The sequence below is a fragment of the Gorilla gorilla genome, chromosome 1 (genome assembly GCF_029281585.2).
Source record: "Gorilla gorilla gorilla isolate KB3781 chromosome 1, NHGRI_mGorGor1-v2.1_pri, whole genome shotgun sequence".
Classification (NCBI taxonomy): domain Eukaryota; kingdom Metazoa; phylum Chordata; class Mammalia; order Primates; family Hominidae; genus Gorilla; species Gorilla gorilla.
In genome coordinates, this window is record NC_073224.2 from 41,491,634 (window position 1) to 41,517,027 (window position 25,394).

Here is a 25,394-nt window from a genome sequence, read left to right on the forward strand (position 1 = left end):
ATATGTCTTTATTAGCAGCATGAGAACAGACTAATAGAGTATGGTTTCCTAATTGTGAACTACTAAATTTAAGCATTATTATTTTTCATAAGTAAAGAAAAAATTAATGACTTTTCCTTCAATCTGGTGTTATCTGGAAATCTGTAGATTTTTAGCTGATGTTTGCCCTAATGTTATGCAGATGGAAGGTGTTAATTATTTTTCTAACACCTCTTAGTGTGTAAGGACTACTGGCTTTTATTTTCTTTTTGCTGAGACTATGCTTGTCCCACTGGTGGGAGCATCATGCAGAGCCTCTGTTTCTATCACTTTACCACACAGAACTCTGATTCCATAATATAGAGGTCTTATCTCAGATTTAGCACTAAATCACTTGCTGAAAACCACTTTCAAATAATCTCTCCATATTAAAAAAAATGATTTTGTAAAGAGGCTGCTCTAGGTAACAATTTAAATTTTTTTTCAAACCGAGAAGAATGAGATAGACCATGGGCATGCACATTTTGCATTTGTAACTTCAGCATCTTTTAGACAGAAAAGGAAGAAATTAAGAGAGCAAACAATAAAGGTGCAACAACTACTTAAAGCAGTGCGTCTCAACCATGGATATGCCTTAGAATATCCTGAAGAGCTTAAAAAATATCCATGCCTAGTCTCCTCTCCAGAGCAATAATATCACAATCTCTGGGAAAAGGAACCAGGCTTTTGCATTTGTTGAAAGCTTCCCAAGCGATTTTTAAAAGGCAGTCAGGAATGAAAACCACTAGCATAAAGCATGTATTGAAGCACAGTGCCATGCCATGTGTCCTCACAAAAAATACGTGAGAAACCTCAGCACTGGAAGATCTGCCCTTGAAAACACTTGGAATATGTGGAAGAACTGGTACCTTGAAGGAAATGGTCAGAGAAACTACAAGTTTGCAGGCAGAACTAGAAACAAAACCAGGCTCTGAGTATCTCTGCATAATATGTAGGGTCATTAGTCACGGGGTGAGAAGGCAAGATTCTTGGATTCTATTCAGCAACTAACACTGAAGTGCCTAATTGTGCTGGGCTCTATCCTATGCTAACTAGCCATGTGATCTTAGATAAGTTATTTGTGATATCTAAACATTGGATTCTTCCACTAGCCCAAGGCAAAGTTCTTAACTTATGCCTATTTGGCCATAAAGTCTATTTCATCTTTTTGTGATTATGTCCTTCCTACATTTGAAGGGCTTACATATAATTTTGTTTACTAAAAAGCAATGCTAGAAAGTGGTAAGTTTTATTTCTAATGCCCTTTGTCAGCAATATCAAAATCAGAAAGTCATTTATTAGTGCTTAAAATTAAAAAAATACTTTTAGTAATCTTTAAAATTTGGAAGTCAGGAAACCACTAATTTGAAAAATAACTAATGTCTATATTTGATGACTAGTTTGAGGAACACTAACCCAAATTACGCCAACAAAAGTGTTTGTAAAATATTATGGTTTTTGAAATGTGAAATGTCAGATGCCTTTGTTTATCTTATTATGGTGTAAGTATAGGTCCATTTAGAAATTCTTTTGAATTTTTAACTATAATTTTTATTTTAGTTTATTTTTATCAAAGGTAGCACTGGAGCTGACTTGAAGAAATAATAGTGCTAGTTAAAAAGGCTAATTACGAATCTAATTTCTTTCCAAAATTTCTTTTAGAACTAAGCTAAATGAAAAAAAAAATTAGACCTTTTTTTTTGAAAATGATGGTTTCCTAATCCTATATTAGTGAGCTGTTAATTTTATTTTCTGAATCATTAACAATCACTTGGAAACATTATAATAATTTTGGTAATTGGGGCAGAATACTCCAGTCATGTCAGTGGAGTTCCTGAAATGAAGGAATCATCCAAGTGTTTAAAGAATAACCCTCCACCTGGATGTGGGAGCAATTGAATCTGTTTTGTTTTTGGTTTTTGGTTTTGGGCTATAATTTTTTCTCTAAGCAGGCCTATTTTAGATCCAAAGATGCAGGCTCTCAAAGACCATAGAAGATAGGACATTTCCAAGAGTAATACCAAAGGTTTTTCCCCAGTTCTTTTCTACTCTGTCTGCCTGTCTTTTCTACAAAAGCAAAGCAAAGAATCAAACACTGCCCAATGAATTCAATACATGTAAACGAAACTGGGCAATGAGACCCCAATCTTCATGGCTTAAGCATGTAATCATCAGATCGGAGTTAATGAGATTTAAAAAACCAATTTTTCTTCATAACTACAACAGTGCATGGCTTAGAATAAGTGCTCAATCAATATGGTTGAAAAATGCATGAGTTGTGGTCAGATAATTAGACAGGTATCCAATGCTTTTGAAGTTTTTGTTGTTTCATAACAACTTTAATAACACATCTTCAGTCTAGTATTTTCTCCTACAATTCTGAAGAATTGTCCACTTCCATGTCAGATGAACCATTTAATATTTGGACCAGTCTTCAAACTTTTCTAAAGTGATTTCATATTTACTCAGAGAAAAAAACTGGGAGATAAAGGTGCAGAAAGGAACCACCAATTCTTGCCAAAAAATAAAAGCTTTGGCTGAGCACATGCAAATGCCCAAATAGTCCAGTTTACCAAAGATGACAGTATTAAAAAATGGTCAACATCAGGTACTCCAAAAGGAGAGAAACAGGAAGAGAGGCAAGGGTAGAAAAACCACCTTATTGGGCTCACTATCTGTATGATGGGTCCAATAGAAGCCCAAATCTCAGAATTACACAAACAATATATCCGTGAAAAAACCTTACATGCACCTCCTGAATTTAAAAAAAAAAAGTCAACGTTATACCCCAGGTCTGCTGATTTCTAACACAGATCAGGTGTTTCAGTCTTAAAGCCTATCCTTCAGCTTGTACATTATTAAGTTCTCTGTCATTTGAGTGACTAGCTAAGCAGATCAAATTATGTGTTTTGAGGGTCAACCTGTTTAGAGTTAGTGAGATTTACTGGCAAGCACATGATTTTTTGGAGTCAGATACACTTGATTTCCAAATCAGGTTTCTAACTATTGGCTGTATGTCTTTGGTCATGTTATATCCATTCTATTTGAATTACAATTTATTCATCTAGAAATAGGAATACCTGTTGAAGGCTTCTGTAAGAATCAGTTGAGTTACTGATATATAATGTCCTTGGCATATAAACAGCACTCCAACTTAGTTTATTTACCACTTTCTTTCATCAATGATATCTTCATAATGAATATTTCTTTGTAATAATGAAGTAATGAGCTCGTGAATGGAAAAGAAACAATAACTATAGAAGGGGCATAAATGCAGCACTTGCTGTGTTTAAAATTGCAAAATGTGATTGTCATACAGCTTTGCTCTGTGTTTCTGTGTGTCTCATATAAGTTCACTGTCACTGGACTTAGGGACCATTCTAATTCAGTATGATCTCATATTGATTCTTACCTTAATTATATCTTCAAACACCCTATATCCAAGTAAATGAAGTTCTGGGTAGACATGAGTTTTGGGGCACTATTCCATCCATTATCATCTTATAGGATGCTCTCATTCATTTATTGCCTTCTAGCTTCCTTGACCTTTCAAACATATCTATCTCAGTCACTTCTTCAAGGCTTTCTATTTCCCCTTTCCTCCTCACAGAGCATGTTTCTACCTAAATTTTGCATGAAGAATTAGTTCTTCATGCTCCTTAAAATCCAGCTTCTTCAAAAAGACCATCCTTGACTTTAAGTATTTAAATAACACCCACAAGCCACTAAATAACTTCTTACAAGTCACTTGCTGTTTCATTACCTTGTTTTATTATCTTTGCTGTAATTATGACTTTCTAGAATTATATGTTTTTATTAATTTGTTTTACTTGCTGTGATGGCTAATATTGAGTGTCAACTTGATTGGATTGAAGGATGCAAAGTATTGTTTCTAGGTATGTCTGTGAGGGTGCTGCCAAAGGAGATTAACATTTGAGTCAGGTAGCAGAGAGAGGCAGACCCACCCTTTATCTGAGTGGGCACCATCCAATCAGCTACTAGCATTCTGGGATAAAAACAGGCAGAGGAACCTGGAAGGACTGGATTGGCCTGAGTCTTCTGGCCTCCATCTTTCTCTTGTACTGGATGCTTCCTGCCCTCAAACATCGAACTCCATGTTCTTTAGCTTTTGGACTCTTGGACTTACTCCAGTGGTTTGCCAGGGACTCTTGAGCCTTCAGCCATGGACTGAAGGCTGCACTCTTGGCTGCCCTACTTCTGAGGTTTTGGGTCTCAGAATGACTTCCTTGCTCCTCAGCTTGCAGGCAGCCTATTGTGAGGCTTCACCTTGTGATTATGTGAGTTGATACTCCTTAATAAACTCTCTTTCGTATATACATCTATCCTATCAGTCCTGTCCCTCTAGAGAACCTTGACTAATACACTTGCTTTTTTGAAATATTACACTATTCTATTCCAAGAGAATATAAAGTATATGACAACATAAACATGGTTACATGTTTTATCATTACATCTTCTGTGCTTATCTTAGTAATAAGAACATAGTGGCACTCAACAAGTATATGTTGAAAGAATGAATGGTCAATAAAAACAAAGAATATGAATTGGGAAGCAACTGACCTGACCCTAGTCCTAACTTTGCCACTACCCAGCTATGTGACCTGGAGTACTACATGCCACCTTACTGGTTATCAGTTTCTCCATTTAGTAAGTGAGGAGGTTGATTGCTGAGTAACTTTGTAATTATATGATTCTATTACTACAGATTTCAATAAGTCTTTGACTACATTTTTATCAGAGACAAAATTTTCAAGTAAGAACAACTATTATAATTGTGAATAAACCTCATACTGTGGCTCAATTCATAAATTAATTGGAGAGTTCTAAGTTTCAATACAATTAGGAAAACAATTTGTTTTTCTTTATAAGTTGGTTTTTTATGAGGGAGGTCATCAATTATATTTGCTATTTTGTCAACTGGTTCCTGAGCATATTTCGGATAGTTTTGATCCTATTAATATTGTGGGTCAGAAACTCCACTGGGCTGAAAGTAGGGTGTTGATTTACCCAACCACATTATGCTACAGAGAAAATTTCTGATGGGAGTGATAACTACTGAAACTCCCATTGATTTTAAAAAGAAGGTAAAATTTGAATCATTCTTCTAACTTCCATAACTTAACAGAAATTCAGGTTAAAATGTGGCACATATACACCATGGAATACTGTGCTGCCATAAAAAAGGATGAGTTAATGTCCTTTGTAGGGACATGGATGAAGCTAGAAACCATCATTCTCAGCAAACTATCTCAAGGACAAAAAACTAAACACCGCATGTTCTCACTCACAGGTGGGAATTGAACAATGAGAACACTTGGACACAGAAAGGGGAACATCACACTCTGGGGCCTGTAGTGGAGTGGGGAGAGAGGGGAGGGATAGCATTAGGAGATATACCTAATGTAAATGACGAGTTAATGGGTGCATCACACCAACATGGCACATGTATACATTTATAACAAACCTGCACATGTACCCTATGAACTTAAAGTGTAATAAAAAAAAGAAAAAAAAATCTTCTCTATGCATACCCCTCAGACATTGTTTTTTCTTGAGAACTCTATGCAATGCAGCCTGCCTGTGTACAGATTCCGAATACACTTTCCAGAGAATAGCAGATATTTTCTGCTCTTAGTTGACCTCCTCTTGGAACAAAATATCAGTAACAATACTACTCCAAAGGCAGGGAACGTCAGCTTTCAATGACTATTTCAGTGTCAGCCACCGTGCTCATTATCTGACTAACAAAACTAATTTTGTTGCAGCCTTTGAGAGAAGATAATGTAGGCCCCTGAACACATAATAGCTGATCCTAAATCCAAAAGTGTTTTATATCCAGAGCAGCTGCCTACCCTCTTGGCGATCTCTGAGATGTATGAACTTGGAAAATCTATTTCTTTATATAACATATTGAAATTTTCTTCTCTATAATAAAAATTTATACATGCCATGCTTCAGCTCACTGCTAGGAAAGCATGCAACTATTAAAATTATGTAAAAATAATGTGAATTGCCCCAGGCTCTTCACAGTCCTTCATCCAGTCCTCATTTGACACATGGTGGTCCGCTGGACATTAACCAACATGCAGGGGTGGTTTGTGATCACGCAACCAAGCGTCTTTCTCTATGAGTTGACTCAGACATGATATTTTCAGTTGCTCTCAGTAACCAAATAGCTCTATATACCCTTTTAATATAATAATTTAGAAATGAATGACAGTTGTATAGTGGTTCCAACTGTCATACTCTGTAGCAGTAACATGGTGAGTCTTTTTTTTTTTTTTTTTTTGAGACGGAGTCTTGCTCTGTCGCCCAGGCTGGAGTGCAGTGGCGCGATCTCGGCTCACTGCAAGCTCCACCTCCCGGGTTCACGCCATTCTCCTGCCTCAGCCTCCCGAGTAGCTGGGACTACAGGCGCCCACTACCACGCCCGGCTAATTTTTTTTTTTTTGTATTTTTAGTAGAGACGGGGTTTCACCGTGTTAGCCAGGATGGTCTCGATCTCCTGACCTCGTGATCCGCCCACCTCGGCCTCCCAAAGTGCTGGCATGGTGAGTCTTAAAGTTATTTATTCTGAAAGAAACATTTATTCTCTGTGTCATTGGTTTAATGATGAAAGGTATTCTTCATGGAATGAGAGTTGTGAGGGAGGAGGAACATCCAACTCCACATATTGAATGAGATTGTTAAAAGAAAGCATGGTAGCATGGAAGTGGAAGCAAAAATTATAGCATCTGTATTGTAAAACTATATATCTATCTGCACCAGAACCCTTCACCTTCCTTTTCTCTTTTTTTCTTCTGCCCACTTCCCTTCTTCCCCTATTCCTCCTTCTTGTTCTGTTTAGATTAATATTTTTGCCTACTCTTTATTATTACTTAGGATATATTTCTAGAAGTAAAATTACTGGGCCAAAGAGAAAATATCAACTTTTAAATTTTTCTAGCAATTGATTTTACTAGCTTGGTTGGCAGCATCTGTGGCTTACCATTAATGGAACCCATACACAGGAGTCAGGAATCCTTGCTCTATGAAGTCTACATTAATAAAAAAGCAGTTACAGATAATTATTTTGTGTCAAAAACAGGGCATTGTGGCAATATAAATAGTCCAGGAAGATTTTTGATTCCAAGTTTTCAATCAAGATATAAGAATAATACATTTTTAAGAAGTGAAGGTGCAATATTGACCCTCACCTCTCAGTGTTACAACTATGAAGATACAGGGATGCTTTGTCTGTTGGATGTAGAAAAAGTTCTGGTTAGTTTATTTATTTATTTATTTATTTTTTGAGACAGAGTCTCGCTTTGCCACCTTGGCTGGAGTGCAGTGGTGTGATTTCCTCTCACTACAACCTCTCCCTTGTGGGTTCAAGCAATTCTGTACCTCAGCCTCCCAAGTAGCTGGGACGACAGGTGCGCACCACCACACCCAGCTAATTTTTGTATTTTTAGTAGAAACAGGGATTTCATCGCTACTAAATCTGTTGGCCAGGTTGTCTTCGAACTCCTGACTTCAGGTGATCCACCGACCTTGGCCTCCCAAAGTGCTGGGGTGAGCTTTTTAATTATTGTTGTTAAACTACAAAATAGAGCATAGCTATGTGGGAAATCTCAGGTGGAGTCATCAATCCTGCCTCTGTACTAGTGCAGAGCAGAGTACTCTGGTCTGGATTGATGATGAGCTCTGCCTCACTTCTCCTCTGGAGTCTCTCTAATATAAAGGAATGCAATTCCAAAACCCTGAGCTAGAATAGCTAGCCTCCACTTTTTGTCCTAGTTCCAAGCCTTTACTGCAAAAACATTTAACAGTACTCTTCTGTAAATGTTGCCTCCTTTCTCTCTTCCCAACCTTCATTTACCTGTTTTTAAAATTACCAATGTGAAGACATGATGTAATCAGGCTCTACCACATTTAGTGAAATATCACATTTACTGTAGATATTCCAAAAATAAAAAATCAGTGGAAGTTGAAATCATCTTGAAAAGCCGAAATAAAAGCATCTGTCTGTCTAGATTAGAGTCTGACACAAAGATAACTCTTAAGAACAATTAACCTATTAAAAATAATAAGGGTGAACCTTACTGATAGAGGATAATACAGGAGCTCTGCAAATTTAGCAACTTGAGCCTTCTGCCTATATTTGCATGAAAAATCAGATGGTACAGTTAGATGATATATATAGTATATGTATGCAAAATGTAATAAACAATTTAGTCAAAATGTTGGAGGAGAACAATTTAATGGCTACACATAATCTCAAATTTTTAAAGGTCACAGTTCTCTTTTTTTTTTTTTCTTGGTATGATTAGTAAGATGCCTAGAATATATTTGGGCTTCTATCAGTAAAATAATATAGAAATACTACAGAGTACAGAGTGTATATAGGACTTTCGACTGGGCCTTTGACAATTCAGATCTTCAAAATGCTTTCCATTATTTTAATGAGAAGTTTATTACCAGTTTTAAAAAGATATTTGTTTTAGGAAGAATTTAAGATGGAATTTTTTTGGTTCATTTTAAACATAATTTGTCAGTTTCAACATATTTTGTCTGTTTCTTGGGAGATTAATTTACATATAATAAAATTTACCAATTACAAGCATATAATTTCATTATTTCTGACAAACATATGTGGTTGTATAACCACCACCACAATCATGAATATAAAACACATCAATCCTGAAAAAGGTTTCTTCACTGCCCTTTTCTGCATACCTTCTCTACACCTTCCAACCCCTGGGTAGCCACTGGTGTATGTAAGTTCTGCCTTTTCTAGAATTTTACATAAATGAAATCATATGGTATGGGGTCTTTTGTGATTGGATTCTTTCACTGAGCATCATGCATTAGATGTTCATTCCTGTTGCATATATCAATAGTTTATTCCTTTTTGTTGCTGGGTAGTATACAAATATTAAAAAATAAGACTAAAATATATATAAAAAAATGTTTTCTGATGATAGTAAGCATTTTGGAGTAACTACCCTAAAGATTCTTAAAGAATTACTTTGTAGTCCTGCTTGCAACTAAATCATCAACAGAGAGATGAGCTCATTGTTATGACAAGGAAATAACCAGAAGATTAATTGGGCCTAAACAAATTCATTTTAACTTCTATTACTACTCCAACATAGACATGTCTGTTTTGGGCACTGAATTAATTAGAAAAAGTCTCTAGAGCTTCAAGTATGTTTATGTTTTACTTCTAAAGTAGTTAAACAGCTTATAAAAAATTTTTCCTTGAACTGAATGAAAATACTCTTCCTGCGAATAATAACATAAACTCATTTACCTTTTTGATTGTTTATTCTGCTGTTTGTGTTAATTAGCATAGACATCTGTGCTTGTAACTGAATTTTTCTTTATAGTATAACCTTTTTGCTGCTAATGGCTTAAACTGCAGTGAAGGTATATGCCTGGACTTCATGGAGAATGAAATTGTTAGTCAAGCAGCACAAACATCATTAGAACAAAAATATGAAATAAAAAGTTCTTACAATGAGGAAAAAAATATAGACAAGCTTCAAGTTTTTAGTTCCTTTTAATTTCCATTCTTTAAGCTTAGAAACCAAAGTTGCTGTACTTCAAATATGTTCCATATTGTAGAGCATAAGTAAGATGTAAAAATTTAGTTTTGTTTCATAGGATCAAAAAACTACCTATCAGTTACTATGCTCATTACCTGTGTCAAAATAATCTGTACAACAAACTCCCAGGACATGCAATTTATTCATGTAGCAGACCTGCATGTGTACTTCCTGAACCTAAAACAAAAATTGGAAATAAAAAAATAAAATCCACCTCCACTCATTATTTTAAAAGTACTACTAAAAAGCCAATGATAAATTAAGAATAGAAAAATATACATATTCAAATATTCCCAAAAAGGCAGGAAGTGGTAAACAGAGAAAAAAAAACAGAGAGATAAGCATGAAGCAAATAATAAAATTTTAGACCTAATTCCAAGCATATCAATATTATATTAAATATTAATGGATTAAACATTCAAAAGGCAGAGATGGTCAGATTAGTTAAAATTGAAAAACTCCATTATGCTATCTACAGGAGATGCCGTTTATTTATGCATTTATGTATTTTTTATTATTTGAGACAAGGTCTCACTCTGTTGCTCAGGCTGGAGTGTAATGGTATGATAACAGCTCACTGCAGCCTCAACCACCAGGGCTCAGGTGATTTTCCTGCTTCAGCCTACCAATTAGCTAGGACCACAGGAACCAGCCACTATACCCAGCTAATTTTTATACTTTTTTTTTTGTAGGGACAGGATCTCCCTATGTTGCACAGGCTGATCTTGAACTCCTGGGCTCAAGTGAAGAGATGTGCTTTAAACATAAAGACACACAGAGTGAGAGTAAATGGTTAGAAAAACAATATGCCATACAAAAATCAAGCATAGGAAGGTTAAAATGGCTCTGTTAATAGCAGAAAAAAAAAAAGCTTAAGGCAAGGGGTATTATCAGAGATAAATAGGGACATTACATAATGATAAAGATGTCAGTTCATTAGGAAGACATAACAATTATGAACATACATGTACAAAATAAGAGTTTCAAAATACATAAAGCAAAAATTGGCAAAACTAAATGAAGCCAACTGTTCTATGATCATAATCAGGGAATTTAATATTGACATTCAGTGGATAAAACCAGGCAAAAAGTTAGTAAAGACAAATGATTTTAACAATATTTTCAACCACCTTGACCTAGTCGATATTTATAGAGCACTATACTCTGTAATTACAGACACACATTTTTTTAAGTACAACCACCTTGACTTAGTTGATATTTATAGAGCACTATACTCTGTAATTACAGGCACACATTTTTTTTCAAGTACATGTGGTACATTTATTAAGATAGACCACAGGCTGCAATCAAAATCAAATAAGATAAATTGTCTATCTAAAGGAGCAGAATTGAAGTAGAAATCTCTCTCTTTCTCTCTCAATATATAATATATATATATGTATCACCAAGTGTTTAAAAATTGAAATCATCACCCTTCTAAGCAATAAATGATTTAATAAAGAAATTATAAATTAAGTGAGAAAGTATTACAAACAGAATGATAAAAGTACAGTATAATAAAATTTATAGAATCAGTGAATGCAATGAATTTAGGAAATTTATAGTGTTAATGCTTATATTATTTTTAAAAAGTTCTCAAATTAATGACCTAAAGTTCAACTTCAAAATGATAGAAAAAAATGTATACATAAAATCAAAAAAAGGAAAAGGGCACAAGTCAATCAAATATAAAACATACAAATAGACTTTAAAAAGATCAAAAAATTTTCTAAACCCCCAGAGACTAATTTTGAAAAAAATGGAGACAACAAAATCACCAAAATCATAAGTGGGAGATTATCACTATAAACCTCATAAACAGTAGAAGTATAAGACAACAAAATGATAAAATTTATACCAGCAAATTAGACAACTAAGATTCAATGGTGACATTTATTTAAAAAATGCAACTTACCAAAATTGATACAAGACAAATAGAAAAATCTTAATTTTCTTAAATTTATTAAAGCAATTTTATCTGTTATAAAAATTTCCACAAAGAAAATTCTAGACTGATTGATTTCATTGGTAAAAGCTATAAAGTATTTTTTTAGATAACAACTTTATTCTAACTTTTTCAGAAAATATAAGATGAAGAACTACCTTTGTTTGGTCATGAGACAAGGAAAACCTTCCTATCCAAATCTGACAATTATATATAAACATGATTATTCATATATAGGTAACATAAATAGAACATTAACATCTCATTAAAACCAACGCATTACTGTTTTAAAATATTAGCAAATAAAGTCGAACAATATTAAAACGGACAAGTCATAATAATCAAGTAGAGCTTATTCCTGAAAGGCAAAGTTGGATTGACATTCAAAAATCAATTTCATTCATCATACTAACAAAATAAAGAGTAAAATCATATGATCATTTTGATAGATGTCCCCAAATTCTCCAAAATTTTGACATAATTAAACACTTCTTAGTGATAAAAACTCTCAGAAACTAATGAGCAAAAGGACATTTTTGAATCTTAAAAGGACATTTTCAAAAAACCTCACATATTGATTAATAATAAAATACTGAATGTTTTTCCTCCAGGATAGGGAACAAGCAAGAATTTCCATTCTCATCAGTTCTATTAAACACTACACTAATATCTGAGGTCATTATAATAAGGCAAGAAAAAAATACATTCAGATTGAAATGGAAGAAGTAAAACTGTCTCACTTAGTAGATAACATAAACATTGTCATTTAGAAAATGCCTATTAAAATTTAGAAAATTATTTGAAGTAATGGACAAATTTAGCAAGGATGTGAGATAAAAAGTTACATTACAAAAATCAATTGTATTTTTATATACTAGCAGCAAACGATTGAAATTTAAAAACAATTCTATTTGAAACAATACCAAAGCACTTTAAAAGTATTTAGAAATAAACTAACAAAAATACACAAGACCTATACACTGAAAACTACAGAATGTTCCTAGGATAAACTAAAGGACACCTACAGAACTGGGGAGTTATATCATATTCATGAACTTAATATAATTAAGGTGACAATTTTTCTCTAATTTATCTGCTAACTCAGGAAAATCCCAAACAAAATGCCAGAAGATTTTTTTATTTGTGAAATTGATAAGCAGTTACTAAAATTTATGTGCAAACGAAAAAGATCTAGATTAGACAAATCAGTTTTTTAAAAAAGAATGTTTCTCAACTTCATTGGTCATCAAAATGCAAATTAAATCAATAATGAGGTACCACTTACACATCCATTAAAATAGGTAAATTTTAAAAGACAGATTGTACCAAAGTGAAGATGTGGAGCATCTGGAACTTTCATATACCTCTGGTGAGAATGTAAAATGGTACTATCACTTCAGAAAATGTAAAATTATGAACATTTAAGTTTGACATTAAGTGTACATAAGGATTAAACATACACCTACCATAAAAACCAGCCATTCCACTCTTAAATTTACTCAGGAGTAATAATGACATGTTTTTACATAAATAGGATTTTTCATAGTAGCTTTATTCATAGTAGCCTCCAAATGGAAATAACTTAAATGCACATCAAAAGCTGAATGGATAAAAAAAATGTGAACACTACTCAGCAGTAAAAAAGGAAAAGAAGTGAAAGTAGACAGATACAAAAGAATACATAGTACATGATTCCATTTATATAACATTCTAGAAAATACAAACTATAGTAACAAAAAGCAGATTAGGGTTTTCCTGGGAATGGGATGGAGCAGGAAGGAATGGTTACAAAAGTCCATGAGGAATGTAATATGTGTGGTGGATATGTATCTTGATGGTGATGGTGATTTCATGGGTGAATATATGTATCAGAATGCATTTGATTGTATACTTTAAGCAGATGCAGTTTATCAGATGGAAATTATACCTCAGTAAAGTTTAGTTTAAAGTGATAAAATGGTTGGCTGAACATATACTAAACCTCCTTCATGGTGAAAAAAAAAAGCAAGGTTCAAAAACAAGAAGAGTTTCTCTGTATGTTAGAAATGAAAAATCGTCAGTTACCTGGGAACAGCCATACCCAGATGCTCATACCTGCAGCAAGATATAAGGTGCCAACCTATGACCAGGAGCAGAATCAGCATCACCTGTAAAACTGGGACTCAGGCCTGTGCTACAGATGCAGGTGCAGGACCCAGAATTGCACCACCAGTAATGAGCTAAATCCCCAAACATAGATGCCCAGAGCTTGTTGGGTTTGAAACTGTGTCCTGAGCAGGCGTCAAGACCCACTCACAGGATAGCTGTCATAACTCTGGACACACATACATAAATGAGATTTTAAACCAATGTAAAAGCAGACAGTAAAAGATTCAACAAACTGAAGAAATATGGTCAAAGATTAAAAAGCTTTCAATAAAGAACTTTTTAAAAGTATTTTTAAAACATCCCAGAAAAATCAAAGGAAAAATAAAAATAGCATCCATGAATGATGACTGTATATTGGGTAGGTATTTATCCTCATAGATCAAAATTACTATCCACAAATGTGGAGATTTAAAATAATGTAATTTTTTTAAAAATAGAGAGTGAAAGTATTCAAGACTATCCCTAGAGTATGTTCAGTCTGTGTGTGTGTGTGTGTGTGTGTGTGTGTGTGTGTGTGTAAGTGACACTGATGAAGTGTATTCTTTAAAGAAGAGGAAGAAAAGACTCCAAAGGTAGAAGGAAAAAAAATAGTGTGGTAAAAAAAAATGTGGTAGAAAAAAAGAAGACAACATTAAGAGAGAATTTGTTAAGAAAGAAGCAGCTGGATCTTGGTGTTTTCCTAGGTTCAGAATTTAGTAATTTTCTCTCTTTAATGTTTCTCTCTAAATTACTTTATTTATCAATATGTTTTATTGCCATTTACATAATGATAATTCCCCAATCATACATATATACATTTCCATATATTTATATACATGTTTATATATAAATGTATTCCCACACTTATATCTGACTTTCCCTCTGAGCGCTAGACATTATATCTGACTGCCAACGTGAAAAGTGAATTTGGATGTCTTAGAGATGTTGCAAAGTTGACTTGTTCAAAACTGAATACTTACGTTCCACCACCAACTGGCTTTCCAACCATTCTTGCCCTTCCTCACCTTAGTATAATACCACAGCTTACAATTTTTTGAGCCTCACATGTGGATGTTCTCCATGATTCCTTTCTGTATTTTATCACCAATACATTAAGTCACTAGAATGTTATTGGAATCTATCTGCAAAATATGTCTACTTTTTTCTACCTCCACTACTATGTCCTGGATTAAGCCACCATTATCCCTTGCCTTGGCTCTTTACAATAGCCTCCTCTATTCTCCTAGCTTTATTCTTGCATTTCCTGTCATGCTCAATGTAACAGATAGAAAGATTCTTCAAAAACACTAATCAGACCTTATCTCTCTCAGGCTTAAAATCCTCCAGTGTCTTACTGTTTCACTTAGAATCATATGTAAACCCTTTACCACAGCCTGTGATGTTCTGCTTGATATCACCCCTCCCCAACTCTCCAAACTTGTCTTATGTTCCTCTCTCCTTCCTCAGACTGCTCAAGACACAATTGCATTTTTCCAGCTCCTTGTCCACAGAAGCTCTTTTCACTTTGCTTCCTGCCTCATTCCTCAAGCAGGAAGGCGCTTTCTCCATTCTTCATGTTGCTAGGTCTTGCCGATTCTTCCAGGTTCATTTTACTTTTTATCCCCTAGAGAGCTCTTCTCTGACACTATTTAAGAGTACTTCCTTGTTGCTCTTTAACTCAGTCACTGATGATCTTTCTACACAGCACTTATCATAATTTTAACTATTTTTAATGTATGTACTCTGCTTTTGCTCCATCTCTCCCTGCTTGGCTGCAAGCTAGTGCATGAGGACAGGGACTCCATCCATCTTCAACCTACCATGGAGGAGACAACTATCACATGCTGTTTAAGCAATAATTCTGGTTATTTAGGCATGCTGTAATTAAAAAAGAGCTTGGAATGGCAGAATTAATAATATTTGTTTAAATTTCAACCATCTCGTGGCATCAATGACCTAAAAAAGAAGTTACATTTATTTATCCTAAATCAAAATTAGTTTAATAAACTTAGGAAAACAAGGTTTCTCTGACACTTTTTTATGGAACAAAAGATTCTCTAATAGACAAACAATATTGAGAGGTGGAGGGGCATTCCAGGATACTTAGTGAGCATTTCCTATGAAAGAGTAATTCATCTTCAGTGTAGGAAGGGCCTGACTAGCTCTCCGAAGACATAAAATTATACGAAGTGAAGCCATTAGGTTGAATTTAAGATATTGAAGCAATATTTTTAAATGGCCTTGTTTTGTGAATATGAATAACAATTTGAGGTTACGTGAGGTCACTGGTAGAATAGCTTTTTCTGCTGTCTCTTTTGGGATTTTGGATAGAATGGGGTGGTGGGGGTGGGTGTTATATTACTACCATTGAAAAGCAGCTTCAAACTCTGAAACAATGCATTGAAAGGCCCATTTTTTTCTTGGCAGCTCCCAAGTTAGAGAGTGTGGGTGGCAGTTGATTTTCCATTTTCACCATGTGCCAAATTCCCCTGGATTTGATTTGATCCAAATAGCAGGTAACTTTAGTTAAGTGATAAGAAGTTTAGTTGAGGAAGAAGGGGAGAAGGAAAGGATAGAGGTACCATCAACCTGTCATTCTGGGTTTATTTGTTGTCGTTTTTGTTTTACTGGCAAGTGTAGACATCAGGGTCTACTTATTCAACTGAATGCTTTAGTTTTGGTTTTGTTAGTATTGGCAGTGGCTCGATAAGATTCAGCTCAAGCATCTGAGATCTTGTGAGAAGCTATTAGCTCTGATTTACTTCTTCATGGCATAAGTACAAGGGTGATAGGTCAATGTCTCATAGGGCGGAAGACATTATGGTCTAATCATTTAAACTTTTCATGTTGTGATATTGATAAAAGTGCCATGTAGGGGCAACCCCTTGTCCAGGAGATGCCATTATAGGAGGCAGAAGGAAAAAACTAACAGTAGTGAATTGATTGCAGTAATGACTCAGATTTTTTTACTCTTCTTAATAACCTTGCTCTCTTGCAGTATCCTTCCACAATGATTCATGTGACTTGTTTTGACCAAAGAGATGGAAACCATGACACAAAGACAGATTGGAAAAACACTCACAGTGGAGCTTGCTCCCTTGCTGCTCTTGAATTCTGCCACCATATGAACATACCCAGACTAGCCTCCTAGAGATGGAGAGGTCATTTGGAGAAGATTCGAGGTGCCCTAACTAGCCCTCTAGTCTAACCAGAAGCTGACATCTGACTGAAAACACACTAGTAAGCTAGACTGACAGAATTGCAGAGCTGAGTACAGCCCAAATTTTTGATCTGCTGATCTGTACATGTTGATAAATGGATGGCACAGCCACTAAATTTTAGGATGTTTTGTTGTGTAGCAAACACAAGCTGATACATCAAGGTATGAATAATAGATCCATTCTAAGAAGGGGAAATGAAATCAAGATCCACCAGATATTTGTATCTACTATTGAAAATCACTGGATTAACTGTTCTGTGAGTTGGAAACCAGATTTGTCTTTAGGAACATTTCAAGTGCTCTGGTATGATTGTATATGCTTATACAGGAGAGGTCACTAAACACCTCTTTACTGACTATATCTGATGCAGAGGAGCTAGGATAGTTTTAAGGTGTTTTAATTAAAGTGGTTTTGCCCTTTTGAAGTTGAGTGGAAGGCTATTCACCAGGAGGCTCTTTCCATTGCGGTCTAATTCTTGTGTGGCCTATTTTCCATAACAGTACTGGAAAGAATCCCTAGGAGACTTTATTACAGATTGCAGGGGTGGCCTGTACTGAGAAAAGAAAATGTTGAATTATAACTTAAAATTTGCTGCAATATTTCCCAAAATCATCATTTTTTTTTAAATTCAAGAAGCCAGGTGTGAGTTTATGGGGATAACTGAAGGCCAAAACGAAAGCTCTGCTGTCTCTTAGAAATTGTAAATACCTTGAAGCATGCCTTCCAACAACACAGCACAGCAAGAGCTCCTAGGAGAAGATAGCAGCTGAAAGACCAGTCTGGTATCCAATAAAAAGGAATTTTGCAAATAGTAATAATGACTCTGAGGAACTGCCCTGTGTAAGCCACTGTAATTTGGCATGTCAGTGAAATAAAATAGAAAGCTTTAAAAGAGTTTTAAATTAAAAGAGTTTGTAAATGCATCTGAGGGCATCACACTCAAAAGGGATGTCATAAACGTGAGATCCTGTGCAAAGTATGTTTATGCAATACGTAGAAGACAATGCCTAAGGGACAGGTATTCTTTACTCTCCCCAAAACGATGTGGGAGAGGATCAAGACAACAGAAGTTACTGCAACAGCATCTGCCATGCAAAACATGGACTGAATATATGTGGGCTCAGGAGCCTTTTCCGTCACATCTGCAGATACTGACTGGATAAAAGTCAAATGTGTTGGGAATTTTATTAATTATTCAATCAGGCAACTGTCTGATGCTAACCAATATATGATACACCAAAATTTACATCTATCTAATACTCAGCCTTTCTACAGGATTCTTCTCATGCACATTTTATGTTCAAAAGCTGCAGTTTCAGAGACACCAAAATGATCCAAATCATTTCTATACTTCTTACAGAGCATAAAAAGTGCTAGGATTCCTGGAGTTCATACTATTTGTGTTTGCCTAGGCACTGTTCTAAGCTTCAGGTGTGAAGGGAACAGAATATGTTAAAGGGTAGTGTTTCCCTTGCTATTCTTTAGATGAGCTTTTCCCCTTCAGTCTCCCTTACTCCTTAGGTATGTTTTGTTTTGCCAAGCAGGTTTTCAGATTTGGGGGGTTTTTGTTTGCTTGTTTGTCTGTTTTTGGTAATGCAGAAGAGAGAGAATGGACAGACGAGAATAGAAACCAGCAGTGCTTATCCTAGTTAGATATCCTAGTTAGCCTGTTGAATCAGAGCTAAAGTGCTCTCTCTCTCTTTCTGTCTCTCTCTCTCTCTCTCTCTTAGAGAATGTGGGAAATTGATGAAGCAGGCAAAATAGAACTTTAAACATTCAGAAATGTTTAGTTTTTAAAAATATGCATTGAGAGTTGGGAAGAAGGAAAAACGATGGGAAAGTTGTGGGTAGTCTAAGGAATTGGAGAGAATGTGGGGGAATTTTGCCATATAAAAAGGATGCACAGCAGCTGTGAGTATGGGAGACTTGCTTGGCAAGGGGTTAGGAATTGAGGGGGGAGCAGAAAATATTTGGAAAGTGTTTGCTGTGCTTATGAATGGAATATTCTCTAATTTCTTTGAGGGATACAAAGACACTTGGAATTCCTTTTTATTTATGTTAGGTTGTTCTTCTTTGAAAATGACTTCATGCAATGACTGAGATATCTTATATAACCAGGGTAGTTGCTGAGAGGCGACAAATAGAAAATGGTGTTACTTCTTTTTCCAATGATTATAATCCATTTTCTGCTGACTCTCATTTACCGTACCAATGACATCTTAGGTGAAGTCCATAAACTTCCTCTCTCTTCCCATTATTAAAGTCTAGGTTGGTTTTAGTCAAGCTTAACATTCAATCCTGTTTCCACATGAAGAGTTTTTTCTCTCTCTCCTTTTGGTATTTAGCTCCTCAATACAAGGAGGATTCATCAAGAGAAAAAAGGTGTTATCAGTCAGATTCCATCAGGAAATATACCGTAACTCAGAATAGGATAATCAAAAGAGTTTATTCACAAAAGATATTTACAAAGGTAAGTGTAGAGAAAACAAAAAGCATAATGCAAAAACATAGACAGGGCTTAGTGGCAGCCAAGCTTTTACCACACCTGCAGGGAGAAGGGTCAGATGTGGCCACTGGGACTTGGAAGGAGAGTTATGTAGAGTCAGCCCCTTTAAGAATCATGGTGACCTGTGTCAAGGGACACAGCCAGCTTGTCTGGTCTTGTAGGAAGGGAGCCCTAACCTTATTCTTCTATCTCACCAATTTCTTTCCAGGGTTCTCAACTGGTGAAACCCAACTAGTTTCAGGTTTCAAAAAAATCTACTGATGTAGTTCATGCAGTTGATTTTCTGGGATCAGAATACAGGGGAAAGGGGTGAAGAATGGATCTGGACAGGCAAAAGAAAGCTATATCTTTATCCTATCAAGAGCTGCCCTTCTCTTTCATCTAATTCATGTCTCCAGCATAGGAAAGCAAAAGGTTCTACCAACTATCATAACAGGGAGGAGTTATTTCCACCAACTTATAATCCAAGTTGGGAGCTAAATGTTTGTTACTGCTGGTATTCTTTATATAAGGAAGTGTGGAGAAAAAAAGAGTACAAAGGAAATGGTCAAGTAATAAAACAGATTCAACAGTTCTTGCCACCCTATCTGGTCATGAGGCCTGAGATGGTAATAATTGCTGTCGACTTCCACCACTCATTCCATGTTCCCCTTGACTTTTGCCAGCTCCTCATTTAGAGGGTGGTTCATTTATATCTGCAGGATCTGAGTGTTTGCTTGTTTTGTTTTTGTTTGTTTGTTTTGTTTTTGTTTGTTTGTTTTGTTTTTTTTTGAGACGGAGTGTCGCTCTTGTTGCCTAGGCTAGAGTGCAATGGCACGATGTCAGCTCACTGCAGCCTCCGCCTCCTGGATTCAAGCGATTCTCCTGCCTCAGCCTCCTGAGTAGCTGGGACTACAGGCAACTGCCACCACGCCCAGCTAATTTTTGTATTTTTGGTAAAGATGGGGTTTCACCATGTTGGTCATGCTGGTCTCGAACTTCTGACCTCAGGTGATCCACCCGCCTCAGCCTCCCAGAGTGCTGGATTACGGCGTGAGCCACTGTGCCCGGCTGTTTGCTTGTCTTTTCTTTGTTGGATTTATGAGTTTTTTAATTTACCAGACAATGGGGCAAAGGAGCGATAAGAATAGCCCAGTTAAATTATTTGGGTTCTAAACATAGCCATCCTTACCTCAATTGTGTAGCAGCACCTTAATTTCTTCCAGCAAATGGGATCAGCACTGTAACCACTGATTCCGCCTCTGTTGGTTCACTTTTATGAGGAGCCCAAAATGGCCAGGAGATGTTTTCAGCTTCAGTGTATCAGGAATATTACTGTTTCATGGTGGAAATCTCTTGGGGATTAGCAACCACAAATCTACTAAACCTCAGTGGCTTAAAATACTTTGGTTACAATTTTGTTCTCCCCATCCCCCCATTTCTTCCTTTTTTTAAAAAAACTTTTTTTTTTTATTACTATACTTTAAGTTCTGGGATACATGTGCAGAGCATGCAGGTTTGTTACACAGGTATACAAGTGCCATGGTGGTTCACTGGACCCATCAACCTGTCATCTACATTAGATATTTCTCCTAATGCTATCTCTCCCCTAGTCCCCCACCTGCCGACAGGCCCTGGTGTGTGATGTTCCCCTCCCTGTGTCCGTGTGTTCTCATTGTTCAATGCCCACTTACGAGTGAGAACATGCAGTGTTTGGTTTTCTGTTCCTGTGTTAGTTTGCTGAGAATGATGGTTTCTAGCTTCATCCATGTCCCTACAAAGGACATGAACTCATCCTTTTTATGGCTGCATAGTATTCCATGAGTATGTGTGCCACATTTTCTTTATCCAGTCTACCATTTATGGGCATTTGGGTTAGTTCCAAGTCTTTGCTCTTGTGAACAGTGCTGCAATAAACATACGTGTGCATGTGTATTTATAGTAGAATGATTTATATAATCCTGTGGGTATACATCCAGTAATGGGATTGCTGGGTCAAATGGTATTTCTGGTTCTAGATCCTTGAGGAATCTCCACGCTATCTTCCCCTAACTTATTGTAGTTATTCCACCTTAACTTTGATTGTCTGAGTGGCCTTTACCAATCTGAGATGCCATAATTCCCACTGAGATTAGTGAACCCAAAGTGTAATAGCATATTTCTCTGCTACTTTTAGTCTTAAGGGGACAACCACCACAGAGAGCTTCAAAGCTACTGACATCCTTTCACAAATGCATTTCTTAACGCATTGTCTGTTTTCCAGGCGAAGTGGCTGAGCAAGTTGCACATAACATACACCTACTTCCTGAAATAATTGGACATTTTTTTCTTTTCTGTAGTATGTATGTGAATAAATTTCTGGCAGTTTGACCTCAATAATTGTAAGCCCTGATTAAATCCATATTTTGATTATTCAGCCCAGCAAACTATTAACCCACTTTCTTGAGCTCAAGACAACAAATTAAGTCTGAATCTCAGGTAGATGGGACATAGGACAATGAATTTGGCTCCATCAGGTCTTATGTTCCGTCCCTGTTGGCTTAACCCTCTTAGAATCTGTTTTCATAAATCCACCTCAGTTCTTGATGGCATACATTGGTAATGCCTTGTCATTGCATTGATGTAAAGGTTTTCTCCTTGTAGAATAGGGCTTCCCTCACTCAGTCTGGGCTAAGTGTTTTATTAGGATTAGAGGCAATGAAAGCTGGCAGAGTATGTCTTGACAAACATGGGCATCAGCTTGAGAGCCAATCATTAAAATATTATTTTTTTCCAGAGAATAACAGTTGAGATTTCTCTACTGGCAAAGGATGTTCAGAAGAATTTTGAAGTTCATATTTCTCAGTTATAACTTCTGGGTAAGATGGAGTAACAGGGATTGAATTCACCTTCCAACTAAAAAACTGAACACCATGACTAATTAATGGTTGTCGAGATATTGGACATCAGAAACAACTGGGTTGTTGCCTAGAAGATGAGAAACAAATAACATGAGTGCTATGATTACCCATCTTACTTTCTAGAGAATGTTTCCAGCCTACAGTGTATTGAAGAAGGCCCCAGAAAGAGCTTGGTGGCCTCCCAAAGATAAGCAGACTTTAAGAGGTCAGGAGGACAAGTCAGCTAGAGTACAAAAAGCAGAGTACCAGAGAGAAGAGAGCTACATAGAGAATGAATTGCAGAAATCTGCAGAGGCTTACTTAAATTGAACTAAAGTCAGTTTAGTAGTGACCAACATATACAGGTAAGGAAACTATTCAGGCTAAACAAGGAACCACTCTAAAGGATTAGAGAAAACAATTCCTGGTGCTCCAATAGGGCTGAGAATAGTACCTATTCCCATCAATGGAGCAACCTCATAATTCAAAAGGCATTTTAAGAGTCCTACCTCAGCAGTAGTGAGGTTACCTCTAGAACAAAACTTTAAAACAAGACCTGAAAGAATTGAACTAGTTTCAAATAACTTAGCCATGTTCTTTGCTCTTCATTTTTTGTGCAGGTTTAGATTTCCATCTGATATCATTGTTCTTTTCCCTAAAGGGCCTTCCTTTAAAATGTCTTGTAGTGTAGGTACACTGACAATAAATTCTTCCAGTTTTTCTATGTCTTAAACAGTCTTTATTTCACATTTTGTTTGAAAAATACTTTACTAGATAAGGAATTCTAGGTTGACAGTTATTTTTCCTTTCAGTACTTTGAGGATATCTTCTAGTTCGCATTGCTTCTCATAAAGGTCTGTTGTCCTCTTTATGTGTTCCTCTGTACATGATGTGCTTCTTTTCAGTCTGTCTCTTGTGATTTTCTTCTTTTGAGTGTGTGTGTTTACAGTTTTCTGAGCTTCTGGAATCCATGGGTTTATAGTTTGTATAAAGTGTGAAAATTTACCAGCCATTATTTCTTCAAGTATTTTTTCTTTCCTAATTCCTCCATTGAAGACTCCAAAAACAGGTATATTTGGTTGCTTGAAGTTGTGCCACAGCTCTCTGATGCTCTGTTCATTTCTTTCAGTCTAATTTTCTGTCTAAATTTTGAACTGTTTCTATTACAATGTCTCCAACTTTCATTACTCTCGGTTTTTTGTTGTTGTTGATGTTGTTTTTGTTTGTTTGTTTGTTTTTGAGATGGAATTTCGCTCTTTTGCCCAGGCTGGAGTGAAGTGGTGCAATCTCGGCTCACTGTAACCTCTGCCCCCTGGATTCAAGCGATTCTCCTGCCTCAGCCTCCCGAGTAGCCAGGATTATAGGCACGTGCCACCACACCCGGCTAATTTTGGAATTTTTAGTTGAGATGGGCTTTCAACCATGATGGCCAGACCAGTCTCGAACTTCTGACCTCAGGTGATTCGCCCACCTCAGCCTCCCAAAATGCTAGGATAACAGGCATGAGCCACCATGCCAGGCAGTTCATGAATCTTTTTTTCTGCAATGTCTAATCTGCTGTTAATTCATTCAGTATAGTTTTCAACTCAGACATTTTTGCTTTTATCTTTAGAAATTTGATTTGTTCTTTTTATATGTTTCATGATTTTGCTTATTGCATCTTTTCTATAGCTTCTTGAATGTGTGCAATCCACATACAATAATTGATTTAAAATTGTGTGATTATTGTATGTCATTTCTAGGTAGATTTTAATAGATTGATAATTCCGGGTTTTGACGAGGATGTGGAGCAACTGGAACTTTCAAATAATGCTGATGGGAATGTAAAATGATATAACCACTACTGAAAATGTTCATATCTCCTATATAACCCTGCTATTTTACTCTTAGGTATTTATCCAAAAGAAGTAAAAGCATATGTCCACATATTGACTTGTATATAAATGCTCATAACAGCTTTATTTTTACTAGGCAAAAACTGGACACAACTTAAATGCCCATTAGCAAGTGATTGGATAAACAAATTATGTTATATCTGATGAAAGGAATACTACTCAGCAATAAAAATGAATGTTACAATCAACAACATGTATAAATCTCCAACAACATGTATAAAACAATTATGTTGAGTGTAAGGAGTGAGACAAATTAAAGTAACATAAACTCTTATAAAATGCTGGAAAATAAAAACTAATCCATAGTAATAGGAAGTAGATCAGTGGTCTGCATGGAGATAAGAAAGGATAGGAAGTTGCAAATGACAGAGACTACAAACTTTTGCAGATGGTGGTTATTTTAATTATCTTTATTGTAGTGATGGTCTTTATGTATGTATATAGATGTGTGTGTGTGTGCACGTGTGTCAAAATTGATCAAATTGTACAATTTAAATATGTGGGGTTTATTTTATATAAGTTATATCTCAATAAAGATGCCTAAAATGTAAAAAAGAAAAAAGCAACACAAAACAAGCAAAAATTTTCTCTCCCTCATTCTTATCTGCTTAAATGTCTCCCGCCAATGCATATGGTTCCCAATCTTTCCTCGTAATGCTCTTTTAATAGTAAGAAAGACTTGGCAAGATTGAGCATTCAATTGTTGCAATAATGCTGCACTCATTACAATCAGACTTGACCTTGTCCTCAGTCATATCTTCCCTGAGACTGCCAGAGATGATGAACTCTTTCAAAGCCACCACCAAGGCCTTCTGGTTCTCCTCACAGATTTTAATTGCATGTTCATGACTTTTAATGTTTTTTTTTCATCCTATGCACACTCACTAGGGTAGTAAATGGAAGGTGGATGGCTCCACAATCTGTTGCCATAGAAGGTAAATACCAAAGCCATTAGTTATTCCTCCACCTTCCCTCTGACTGCATCTCATCTCATGTCACATTAGTAATAATTTGAGTACCTGGGAAGCTCATCTGGCAGTCAGAATTTTGGGGTAAGTTATTGTAATAATGATTTGGTCCGCCTACCTTCTGAGGTATCCCATTGATATATGGGATGTCCACACATCCAGAAGGGCTACACTACACCAATCATAATTCTATTCTTAAAGAATTTAATTAAAAGCAAAAAGTGAAGGGTTGACCTAATAACAAG

At 35.9% G+C, this 25,394-nt stretch overlaps 1 long non-coding RNA gene across 1 annotated transcript in view; it reads left to right on the forward strand.

The window, feature by feature from the left end:
* Nucleotides 1-25,394, forward strand: part of LOC134758929 (uncharacterized) — a 173,331-nt gene that overhangs the window by 72,114 nt on the left and 75,823 nt on the right. Inside the window, exon 2 of the long non-coding RNA XR_010134702.1 lies at nucleotides 6,501-6,590. This is a non-coding gene — a long non-coding RNA (uncharacterized lncRNA). The remainder of the gene's footprint in view (nucleotides 1-6,500; nucleotides 6,591-25,394) is intronic.